The sequence below is a fragment of the Cervus elaphus genome, chromosome X (genome assembly GCF_910594005.1).
Source record: "Cervus elaphus chromosome X, mCerEla1.1, whole genome shotgun sequence".
Classification (NCBI taxonomy): Eukaryota; Metazoa; Chordata; class Mammalia; order Artiodactyla; family Cervidae; genus Cervus; species Cervus elaphus.
In genome coordinates, this window is record NC_057848.1 from 144,393,586 (window position 1) to 144,406,326 (window position 12,741).

A 12,741-nucleotide genomic window follows, 5' to 3' on the forward strand; every position below is an offset into this window, starting at 1 on the left:
TAGGGTGGAATTAAGAACCTGTCTGAATCAATAGGCATTTGTGGCAGAAAGCTAGCTCTCCTCCGGCATGTATTTGCTCTTTCTTTTAAGGAAATAGAATCTTAGCTAGGCACAGCATTTACCAAGGTTGGCAAGATCTTGGAAAGCAGCTCACAGGCTTCAGAAGCAATAGCATTGGGGTAAATAAGAAAGATTTACAAGCTGAGTAGTCTGTGGCTTCTTCCTACTTTTAGCAACATCCTATAGAGGGATGGACCCCAGTCAGAGCTAGCCAGACAGCAACCCAAAATGGAAGAAAACCTAGCTTGGTCAGGAGTCATTCTTTGCATGTTTCTCGTGATTTCAGAGCCCCACACAATTGAAAAAGTCAACTGCTTTTTGCAACTCCACAGTGAAGCTGTTTAAAGGGGCTGCTGGAGAGGAAGACTTGGCCAGAGATAATACTGTGGCTCCCCAAGGACCTTCCCTCTCAACCAGTAAATGAGAGCCAGAGCGGAGGTAAAGACCATACCTCAACTCTCTGTATCTGCAAGATCTGCATCTGTGGATTCAAGCAATCTAGGATAGAAAATCTTCAAGGAAAAAAAAATTCCAGAAAGTTCCAAAAAGCAAAATTTGAATTTATGACACTGGCAAATATTTATGTGGCATTTTACATTGTATTTGTAGCTATTTCCATAGCATTTGCATTATATTAGATATCATAAGTAATCTAGAGATGATTTAAAGCATATGGGAGAATGTGTATGTGTTACATGCAAATACTATGCCATTTTATATAAAGGATGTAAACATCCATAGATTTGCATATCATGGGAATCCTGGAACCAGTCTCCCTAAGGTACTGAGGGACAACTGTATTAAGGATGTCAATTTCCCACCCAAACCTATTAAGAAGAGCTTAAGAAAGTAGCCATCAAGTTGAAGGAGAGGAAGATGAGTCAGCACAAAGAAGAGTGGAATAGTTAAGAGAATTTGCCTGGAAGAGATCTTGGGCTGTGGTTACCTTTTCTTCTTTTTCCTTTAACTTTTCTTTTTCGATTATCTTTTTACATTTTGTTAAAAATGAATATATTATTGTTGGATAAACCTTTACCCTCTGGAGCTGTGCTTGGGGCCACTCTGACACTGTCTACTCATTACCAGTCAAGGAGAGAGGCTCTGGCATAAGGCATAGCTGCAACGCCTTCTGGAAATACTTGGGAAACAGGAAGGCATTAGCATTCCCTGGAATCAGGATCACCACACTGACAGAGAGGAAGAAGGGTATTTCGTCTGCCAGGGCCAAGGGCCCATTAATGAACACGGCCACTTCACAGTTTGGCCACATGCCACTGATGACACCATGGTCCCCGGGGAGTGCTGAGGTGAGGTGGATGTATCTTCCCCAGCAGGACGGGCCTTTGAGCAGGATGGGTGGCCAGTACTGCCAGAATGTTCTGTAAGTGAGCATCCAGAGCGTGGCCTGTGGGATTACCAAGGGTATCAATCAGATCCAGAGCCAGACTGGCCCAGATGAGAGCCAGTGCTGAGGTTCCCTGGCTGCAGGGGGGACCATTATTTCCCCTTGGTGTCCACCCATTGCTGCATATCTTCAGCTGAGAAGCTGCAGAACTGGGACAGCTGTGGGAGGGTACCTGGGGCAGGATGGCTTTGGCTCCATGGGAAGCGCAGCTCCAGGGGCCATGACAGGTCATAGGACCAGGCCTTGGGCACTTGCATCACGTGGTCTAGTTCCTGGGGACTGCGAGCCCATTTATCCCTGGGCCCTTACTTCCTTCTGCCTTCTTCATCCAGAGAAGTTCATGGTCAAGACAGACTTCTGCTGCCTAGCAGCTCCTTACTTCTATATGTAATTCACAAGCAGCAAATAGAACAGAAGCCTATTAAGTGTTACAGGAATTTGAAAGCCAAAGAAACCAGAAACCTGGCAAATGACCGTGATTATTATTAAGAGCCACTGTAGGGGAGGAAAAGTCATTTTCCCTCTAACCTTCTGGTTCTTGGCTGAGACCCTCCTGTAGTAAAAGAATGGTTAATGGCTATTATAAACAGTGCTGCGATGAACATTGGGGTGCACGTGTCTCTTTCAGATCTGGTTTTCTCGGTGTGTATGCCCAGAAGTGGTATTGCTGGGTCATATGGCAGTTCTATTTCCAGTTTTTAAAGAAATCTCCACACTGTTCTCCATAGGGGCTGTACTAGTTTGCATTCCCACCAACAGTGTAAGAGGGTTCCCTTTTCTTCACACCCTCTCCAGGGCTGATTCATGTCAATGTATGACAAGACCCACTGCGGTATTATAAAGTGATTAGCCTCCAACTAATAAAAATAAATGAAAAAAAAAGAAAGGTTAATGGGAGAAAAACAGAAGTTTAGTAAAATGTGTACTTCCCTGTATACATTTGAGATAACCAGGAAAACTGAGTGACTCCCCCTAAATGACCTGAACCATCACTTAAATACCATCTTCAGCTAAAGACAAAAAGAGGATGGGGCTGGGGAAGGTGCATGAGGGACAGAGCAGGGGCAGTCAGATTGGGGAGTTTACCAGGCAAAGCAGTGTGAATAAAGGTATGGTGGGTATATAGATATAGGTCACTGCCTTCTCCCTTGATTACAGTTTCCAATATTTAGAATCATTCTCCTCGTCCTGGTACAGGGAGGGAGTGTGTGTATGTGTATGTGTGTGCGTGCTCCATCGTGTCTGACTCTTTGCAACCCCATTAACAGTAGCCCACCAGGCTTCTCTGTCTATGGAATTTTCCAGGCAAGAATATTGGGGTGGGTTGCCATGTCCTCCTCCAGGGGATCTTCCTGACCCAGAGATCGAATCCACAACTCTTTCCTTTTCTTCATGGCAGGCAGATTCTTTACCACTGTGCCACCTGGGAAGTCCACCGAGTGGGAGACACCCTTACAAGTGGAGCTTTCCCTTATAAATGGAAATGTCTCTTTAAAAAGGGTAAATAACTTCTACTTGGTTTTCAGAGTTTTTCCTGTGTCTGCTGTTTCTGGAAAACTATCAGCTCAAAATAATCCTTATGCCAAAGAGACATATTTTGGGATGGTAAATTCTGCTCCCCTTTACCTCCAAGCTTCCCAGGTGGTGCTAGTGGTAAAGAATCCACCTGCCAATGCAGGAGACACAAGAGATGTGGGTTCAATCCCTGGGTCAGGAAGATCCCCTGGAGTAGGAAATGGCAACTCACTCCAGTATTCTTGTCTGGAAAATTCCATGCACAGAGGAGCCTGGCAGACTATGGTTCAGGGAGTCAAAAAGAGTTGGACATGACTGAGCATGCATGCTTTACCTCCAAGCAGTGTTAAGACTCCCAAACTGCTCAGCAGGAAACAGGCTGTGAAAATTGAACAATCCCCAAGAAAGACCCACTTCACATGTGGCCATAATAACCAATAGAAATGAAACTTCCAGAGGGCAAAGACAAGGGCCATAGAGGAAAACAGACATGGCGTTCCTTTAAGAGAGTAAAGCTAAAGATTATCATATGCGTTAATTAAGGGATTTAATCCAATGCTAGGACAAGCAGTTTTTGCGTTTCCAAACCAGGATTCAATAATTGCCATGAACAGATGACTCCTGAGTGGTCCCCCCTCTCCCTTTCTATTGGTGTTTCTGTGTTTGTCACCTTGCTCCTACTCCACCATGATGATGTGGATGGGGCACATCACCATCTTATTTTTTATAGAGTTTTTACAGGTTCCAGGATCACAGGGAAACACATCTGATCCTGACATTGGGGGTCACATATCACTCAGAGGTCCTGGACTTTAAGCTGTATGTAGTTTATGGGAGGAAAAAGCATTTTCCCTCTCTCATCCTAGGTGCTTGGCTGAACATCCACCTCCCTGAATAAAAGACAGATTAGCAGGAGAAAAATAGAAGTTTAGTAACATGGATACCTCCTGTAGATATGGATGAGACCCAGGAAAACTGAGTAGTTCCCTGAAATGGTCCAAGCCACCAGCATTTTCAGTTAAAGACAAAAGAGGGATGTTGGGGGAACAGGGAGGCCAGTTACGGGAGGTGACCAGGAAAAGCACAGTAATCATGGGTAAGGTTGTGAGGCAGATCTAAGTTTTTGCCTTCTCTACTAGAAGACGAAAGTTTTAGTCACCTTCCTTTTCCTGGTACAGAGAGGGAAAAACCCTTACAAATGAAGATTTCCCTTATAAATGTAAATATCTCTTACAAAAGAGTAACTTCTACTCTGTTTTCAGAGCTTCTCCTGTCTTTTCCTACTTGAACTTAACTAGCCCAAGACAATCATATTTTGGGAGTAGAAAATGTTGTTGCCCTTCAGTAAAATGGGATTGTACTTGAAAGTTTCCCTTGGCAATGGGTATGTTCCATTAATACATATGGGAAGAAGAGCACTCATAAATGTTTGCATGGCCAGAATAGCAGAATGGGAGAGGCCAGTAGTTCCCCGCCCCCACCCCATACCTGTTTGCCACTTCTATAATAGAAGTTTGAGCTGAGTAGATGGCCACCTAAAATAAAAACTTCATTTCCTAGTCTCCATTGTACTTAGATGTGGTCATGGAACTAAGTTCTGGCCAATGGTCTGTGAGAGGGAGGGGGAATACCAGTTATAGGGGAATTGACATCAGGTGGGTTCATTATTAGTTACCAGGGAAACGAATAGAGGGGCACACCAAAGATGATAAGATAGGGTAAGAACAATCATTAGCTGGGGCCTGGGACAAGTATCAATACAGAAGAAGGTCAGTCTTGTGTGTAGGGTAGAGGTGAAGCAGGCACAGTGGTCAGCCAGAGGATGTACAGAGAGCAAGAGAACAACTATCTTGTGTGCCCTGACCATACAATCTGTATCTCATGCTACACAATATATTTATATTCATGTATTTAGTCTTCACATCTTGTTTTCTGGCCAGGCCACACAGCTTGCAGGATCTTAGTTCCCTAACGAGGAATTGAATCCTGCAGTGCAAGCAAGTAGTCCTAATTACTGAACTCCAGGGAGTTCCCATCTTCACAATATTTTCTTTTCTTTTTTTTGGCCATGCCACGTGGCATGCAGGATCTTAGATCCCCATCCAGGGATTGAACCTATGCTGCTTGCAGTGGAAGCATGGAGTCTTAACCATGGAACTGCCAGGGAAGTTCCTTCACAACAATTTTATATAAGAGAATCTGAGGTTTAGCAGGTCATATAACTAGGAAAAGCTTTGAGCAGGTTTCAAATCCAAGAGTGTCTGACTTCAGTGTCGGTACTCTCAACCACTAAATTGCATTGCATCTCATGCTACGATAGCAACATTTATAACAATGATAATGCACAATGTTGGAAAGACTGGTTAAGTGGTTTACTCATCATTACTGTCCAGTTTGCTTTCAGACACCTCACTGCCCTTCTCTTGCCCTCTGTGTCATAGAAAACTATATTTTCCAAGTTCCTTTGTTCTCTGGCTTCAGAGTAGGTTTGCTCAATGGACAATACTTGCAGAAGATTGGAGAGCAAGAAGATGGAAGAGCCCAAAGTATTTTTCTCTGTCACTTTTTCTGTTTTTTACCGCATATCTTCCATGGATCCACCTTTTCCCAAACCATACCTTCCTTGATGATCCCAGCTACTAATGGAGAGTCTGACCAGACAGACCCCATCATAGTTCTATTTCTATTTAGATGGTCCTGGTTTCTGCCCCTGGTAATACCAGCTCATCCAAGTGTTCCCTCCATCCCTAAGGTTGGCAGAATCTTTCTGCTATTGCCAATCACCGGGTTATTTCACTCTTGACTTCTTAGCTTCTCCATTACTTGTAAAGCCAATTTTCTGCTTTATTTTCCCTCTGTTAAAAGCGTTAGAGTGGTTTTCATGGCTTTTGCTGAAATGTGACTCAATACACAGACAATATACCTCTTTGGGGAATAAGAGCTATAATGATGTTCATACATGCTGATCCAGTTTTCCGTGATGAAAACTGGTTCCTAAGGAAATAACTGAAGAGAAACAACAACAAAAATTGTACATAGGTGTCCATTTCAGCATTATTTATATTAATAATACAGTATCAGAACATTGGGAACCATCTAAATGTCCAATATTGGAAGAGTGGGCTAAAAAAACAGGGTACATAACACAATGGAATAATATGCAGTTGTTATTGTACCAGTCAGCTTTTGCTAGATTTTGCTGCAGTAGCAGATAATCCCCAAACCTCGGTGATTTATCACAGTTATTTCTCACTCGATTACCCATCCTTTGCAATTCAGTTGCAACTCTGCTTCATCCCAGGGCCCAGTTGGAAGAACTAGCTCCATATTGGTCTCAAGGCAGTGAAGAAAGAGCGAGGATAGATTAGTACAATAGCTCTTAAAGGTTATGCTCAGATGTGGGATATGTCAGATTCCACTGACCAAAGCAAGTCACATGACCAAGCCTGATATCAATGGGGCAGATGCCATGTCACTCCTACAGGGAGGCCCACCAGGAACTGGTTCTGTTAGGGATGGCCCCAGAGGAAAAGGATAACAAATAACTTCAGAAATAATAACATCTTCCATGATAATGAAGACTGAAAATAACACGGAAAATGTTTGATATAATGATAGGTAAAGTAAGAATCTACAAAAATACATATACTAAAATTCATTCTAACCTGCTTCATGGGCATATGAAGTTAGACGTCATATGACTAAGTTCTACTCAATGACGCCATCTACCTGGAGATAGCATTAGAACCCACCAGACTGCTCCATCCCTTTCCACTTCAGATACCAATTCAAAGTCCAGGTTATCACCTATGCTTCTGAACGACTGACTATGAATTGGAAGTTCTCATAAACCCCTCCTTGGGTTTGATTAATTTTGCTAGAATAGATCACAGAATTTAGGGAGACAATTTATTTACTAGACTACCTGTGTACTCTAAATGGATATAACTCAGAAACAGCCAGATGATAAAGATGCCTAGGGCAAGGTATCAGGAAAGGGCACGGGGCTTTTCTACCCTTTCAGGGCACACCATCCTTCCACAACCTCCATGTGTTTACCAGCCTGGAAGCTCTGCCAACCCTGTCCTTTTGGTGTTTTATGGAGACTGAATTAAGTTGGCATGGTTGATGAAATCATTGGATGTTAGTGATTAATTCAACCTCCAGTCCTTCTCCCCTCAGCTCCAAAATCACTGGATAGTGACTGCAGCCATGAAATTAAAAGACACGTGCTCCTTGGAAGAAAAGCTATGACAAATCTAGACGGCATATTAGAAAGCAGAGACATCACTTTGCCAACAAAGGTCCATCTAGTCAAAGCTATGGTTTTTCCAGTAGTCATGTACAGATGTAAGAGTTGGACCATAAAGAAGGCTGAGCACCGAAGAACTGGTGCTTTTGAATTGTGATCCTGGAGAAAACTCCTGAGAGCCCCCTGGACAGCAAGGATATCAAACCAGTCAATCCTGAAGAAAATCAACCTGAATATTCATTGGAAGGACGGATGCTGAAGCTAAGTTCCAGTACTTTGGGCACCTGATGTGAAGAGCTGACTCATTGGAAAAGACCCTGCTGCTGGGAAAGATTGAGGGCACGAGGAGAAGGGGGTGACAGAAGATGAGACGGTTGGATAGTATCATCAACTCAATGGACGTGAGTTTGAGCAAACTCCAGGAGATAGTGAAGGACAGGGAAGCCTGGTGTGCTACAGTCCGTGGGGTCACAAAGAGTCAGACACGACTGAATGACTGAACAACAACACAGGATGGGGGATGGGACTGAAACTTCCAACCCTCTAATCGCTGTTGTTGGTACCCTTTTCAACCAGCCCTGGTGATTAGGAGCTTCACTTAAGAAATTCCAAGGGTTTTAGAGTTCTGTGTCAAGAATGGGGACAAAGACCACATATATTCCTTATTATAAATTGCGTTAAAAAATAAAATTGGAGGACTTCCCAGGGCTTCCCTGGTGGCTCTGACAGTAAAAAGTCTACCTGCAAGGCAGGAGACCAGGGTTTGATCCCTGGGTCCAGAAAATCCCTTGGAGAAGGGAATGGCCACCCACTCTTGCCTGGAGAATACCATGGACAGAGGAGCCTGGTGGGCTACAGTTCATGGAGTCACAAAAGAGTCAGACACAACTAAGCAAGTGACACGCACACTGGTGGCTCAGTGGTAAAGAATCTGCCTTGTAGTGCAGGGGTCATGGGGTCAGTCCCTGGTCTGGGAAGATTTCACATGCAGCCATGAGTGAGACTCAGTACAGCCAAATAAATAAATAATTTTTTTAAAAAAATGAACAGATATTAGCTAATAAGTTTAAAAAATAAAATTTGGGACGTCCCTGGTGGTTCAGTGGTTTAGACTATGAGCTTCCACTATAGGGAGCCTGGGTTTGATCCCTGGCCTGGGAAATTCTGAGTGCCGTGCAGTGCAGCCAAAAAAAAACAGACAGCAGAAGCATCAGAAAGAATAAAATATGTAGGGGTAAGTTAACAAAATTCAACCGAGTAAAATTGTCTTTATTCAACAATTTATGGGGGATTTCCCTGGCGGTCCAGTGGTTACTCCACATTTCCAAAGCAGGGGGCACAGATTCAATCCCTGATTGGGGAACTAAGATCCAGTATGCTGCATGGCATGGCCAAAAGGAAAAAGAAAACAAGGCATGCCTTGGGCAGCATCCCATCTAGCAGATAGAAAGGAGCTCCAGAATGCTATAAGAAGTGGAAGACTTACAGGTAGAAGGAGGCAGGACAAGGAAGTTATTCTAGCAAAGAGCTGATTGTTTCAAGCCAGGTCATCTTTCTTTGGGGGACAGAAGGGGATCTATCAGACAGATTACCTCACTACTACAGACCAGGTAATTCTAGATTGACTGGTTGAAGTTTCCATTTCTGAAAGAGGTTGAAACTGCAATTTAGATATTAAGTCTCAGTTTGGTGTTGTGAGCTTAGCACAAGTGACTCCATTTTAGGCCTGTTGTTCCCTTTTTAACAATCACAATATCACAAGAACTCACTGTCATATACCCTGATTTATCATCTCCCAGCTATCACCTTCCAATTTTGTATGCCGATGACCATAGGTCAGAAGATTATACAGTTAGAAGTTAAGGAAGAGCTCCCTCTGGGAACATAGGATTTGAGAGACAATCAGTGATCTTTCTAGGTATAAAAAGGACAAATTCTAAAAAAAAATTTTACGTGTAATTTCTCCTTGGTAAAATTGAAATAACAATATACTTTAACTGAATACTTATTGTTTCATTTATAAGAACTGAGCATATATTTACTTATTTTGAGTTTACACATGACCTCTTTCAAAACAATCTCCCCAAATGTCTTCTTCCTGTAACTTTTCCCAATTTTCCCTCTCCCAAACACTTTCTCCATAGTTTCTAGAACACCAAAGGCATGAACTATGGCTTCATTTTCTACACTCCATTATGTTTATTGGGCTTCCCTTGTGGCTCAGCTGGTAAAAAAATCTGCCTGCAGTGCGGGAGACCTGGGTTCAATCCCTGGGTTGGGAAGATCCCCTGGAGAAGGGAAAGGCTATCCACTTTAGTATTCTGGCCTGGAGAATTCCATGGCCTATATAGTCCATGGGGTCATGAAGAGTCAGACATGACAACTGAGCAACTTTCACTTTCATTATAGTTATTTGTTGATGTCACATTTTTCTCCAAAAGACTGGAAAATACCTCTAAGCCAGAAACTTTGTCTTTAGTTCTGTTCAGTCCCCCAGTCGTGTGCGACTCTGTGACCCCATGGACTGCAGTACGCCAGGCCTCCCTGTCCATCACCAACTCCCAGAGCTTACTCAAACTCATGTCCATTGAATTGGTGATGCCATCCAACCATCTCATCCTCTGACATCCCCTTTTCCTGCCTTCAGTCTTTCCCAGCATCAGGGTCCTTTCCAGTGAGTCAGTGCTTTGCATCAGGTGACCAAAGTATTGGAGCTTCAGCTTCAGCATCAGTCCTTCCGGTGAATATTCAGGACTGATTTCCTTTAGGATGGACTGGCTGGATCTCCTTGCAGTCCAAGGGACTCTCAAGAGTCTTCTCCAACACCACAGTTCAAAAGCATCAATTCTTCGGTGCTCAGCTTTCTTTATAGTCCAACTCTCACATCCATACATGACTACTGGAAAAACCATAGCCTTCACTAGATGGATCTTTGTTGGTTAACTAATGTGTCTGCTTTTTAATATGCTGTCTAAGTTGATCATAACTTTTCTTCCAAGGAGTAAGCATCTTTTAATTTCAAGGCTGCAGTCACCATCTGCAGTGATTTTGGATCCCAAGAAAGTAAAGTTTGCCACTGTTTCCACTGTTTCTCCACCTATTTGCCATGAAGTGATGGGACCAGATGCCATGATCTTAGTTTTCTGAATGTTGAGCTTTAAGCCAAGTTTTTCACTCTCCTCTTTCACTTTCATCAAGAGGCTCTTTAGTTCTTCACTTTCTGCCATAAGGGTGGTGTCATCTGCACATCTGAGGTTATTGATATTTCTCCCAGCAATCTTGATTCCAGCTTGTGCTTCATTCAGCCCAGCATTTCTCATGATGTACTCTGCATAGAAGTTAAATAAGCAGGGTGACATTATACAGCCTTGACGTACTCCTTTCCCAATTTGGAACCAGTCTGTTGTTCCATGTCCAGTTCTAACTGTTGCTTCTTGACCTGTATGGAGATTGCTCAGGAGGCAGGTAATTCCCAGCAAGGGACATAGATGTAAGCTGTTGGAAACCAGTAGCTCCAGCAACTTAGGAACAGGTACATTGCCCTGAAGAGGAAATCTTGGTGGCATCACAGTATTCACTACATATGTTCTGTACCATTGCTGTAATCTTAGGGAGGTCACTCCATGTGAAATTCTTCCTAATTTACCTATCCATTCATTCTCTTCCATCTGCCTAGTCAGAAATGGTGTCTTCCTCTCCTGTCTAGGAAGGGTCCTGTATACCATTTATCAACCCACTGGATCTGTAGCAAACATACCTTGCTGGCTTTCTAGAGAAGATATATATTTTTTTAATCTATTTGTGATTCTTTCAACCTAATGGTTGGGGAAAGTGAGCTCTCTCAGCCTGTGGATGAGGATTCTCTTACAGCATCACTGAGCTGATCTAGCATGAAGGAAAGTCACAATACGTTTATTTAGGAGTAAATATAGAGCATATTTTCTATTTGAAATGGACTTTAGGGAAATGAAATTAGAGATAACTTTGTACTGGTTTAGAGAACTGACTCCGTACATATTTTTATTCCTATTATTAATTGACTTTTGACCCCAGACAAGAAAATCAGATGGTGAGCCAATTTTAATGAGACTCTTTCTTCTGAGAGAAAGGTTACCACTGCTGAGATGACTGCCTTGGCAGAAATGATCCAGTGAGGAATTGACCACTGGATAGGAGCATTGGTGTTTAGAAATGGGGGCCAGCAGAGAAAGGGAGGAATGTGAAAGACTGATCCTGGTCATCAGCTGAAGTTGCTGAGATTGCTGTACTATAGGCATCCAGCTCAGGTCACAGCCTGAGCCCAACTCTATTCCTCTGGGTTGTTCCAAAAATAGTCCTGGTGAGTGTAGGTGAGTCAGGTACCAGGAGGAGCACTAACCCACTATCCATCCCCAGATACACAACTGTCAAGTTAGAGAATTTTGAAACAATGAGTACATTCTGCCCTGGGATCAGGGGTAAAAGGGTGGGATGATGGGCAACTGGTGTCTCTTTGTTCTTTGTCTTTTGCACTTCATTAATAATTTTTCCCCTCTTTAGGTGTCTTGGTATAAAAAGGCTCAATTTTGTTTTTCATTGTGGTTATGATAGGAAAAGTAAGCACAGGCTACCTTTAGTTCTTTCAGCAAGCTCAGAAAGCATTCTGACACCCTCATTATCAGGATGCTGGCCAATACTGAGGGAAGTGCTAAATGAAGGTTAGGTGGGAAGCAAAGTAGATTGTAGAAGAAAATTTAGATTATAAGGAACCCCTTTCTCATTGATACCCACCAAATCACAAAGTAAAAGTGAATCAAGGGCTTACACAGAAGTGAAAATTAACATAATTTAAATACAGTACTTTTAAAACAAATTTGTCTGAAAGTGATTCTGAAAATTCACGCTAGGAGAAGACATATGTATACCTATGGCTGATCCACATTGGTGTATGGCAGAAACCAACACAGTATTGTAATTATCCTTCAATTAAAAATAAATTAACAAAAAATTCATGCTGGATTTCAGGCATAAAGCTAACTGGAACCAGAGACCTGCCCTTCTCCCAAAGGGGTGGGTTGCACCGGAGCTCAGTTTCCCTTGGGACTTCCTTCTCTCACAGGAGGACTGTCACATCTCTTCAGCCTCAGAGTCCCAGACAATGCCACTAAGCAGCTGGCACCCCAAACCCAGATTTCCTGGCACCCAGCTGCCTATCACCAATGTTTCCTCGTAGGCTTGCTCTACGAGAACGTAGAGCCAGTCATCCTGTCAACAGAATCCAGGCTGGCTCTTCAGGTTTGACAAGGGTTCCCTCTCACTCAGGCACAATTAGCCACTGCTGGCCCAACCCACCACCTGCAGAAACCAACACTGAGCCACATTATGGCACCGTTTCTCAAGGAGACCAGCCAGTCACTTGAGCAAATTGATTGCTTTGGATCCCTTCCACATGGGGTGTGTGTGTGACTGTGGGGCAGAAATTCATTCTTTCCAGAACTGATTCATACTCTCATTATGAGTTTGCCTTTCC

The 12,741-nt window shown here is 43.1% G+C and overlaps 1 pseudogene; it reads right to left on the minus strand.

Moving 5' to 3' along the window:
• Window positions 1–1,074: 1,074 nt before the first annotated feature.
• LOC122690519 lies at window positions 1,075–1,722 on the minus strand (annotated as a pseudogene).
• Window positions 1,723–12,741: the final 11,019 nt, after the last annotated feature.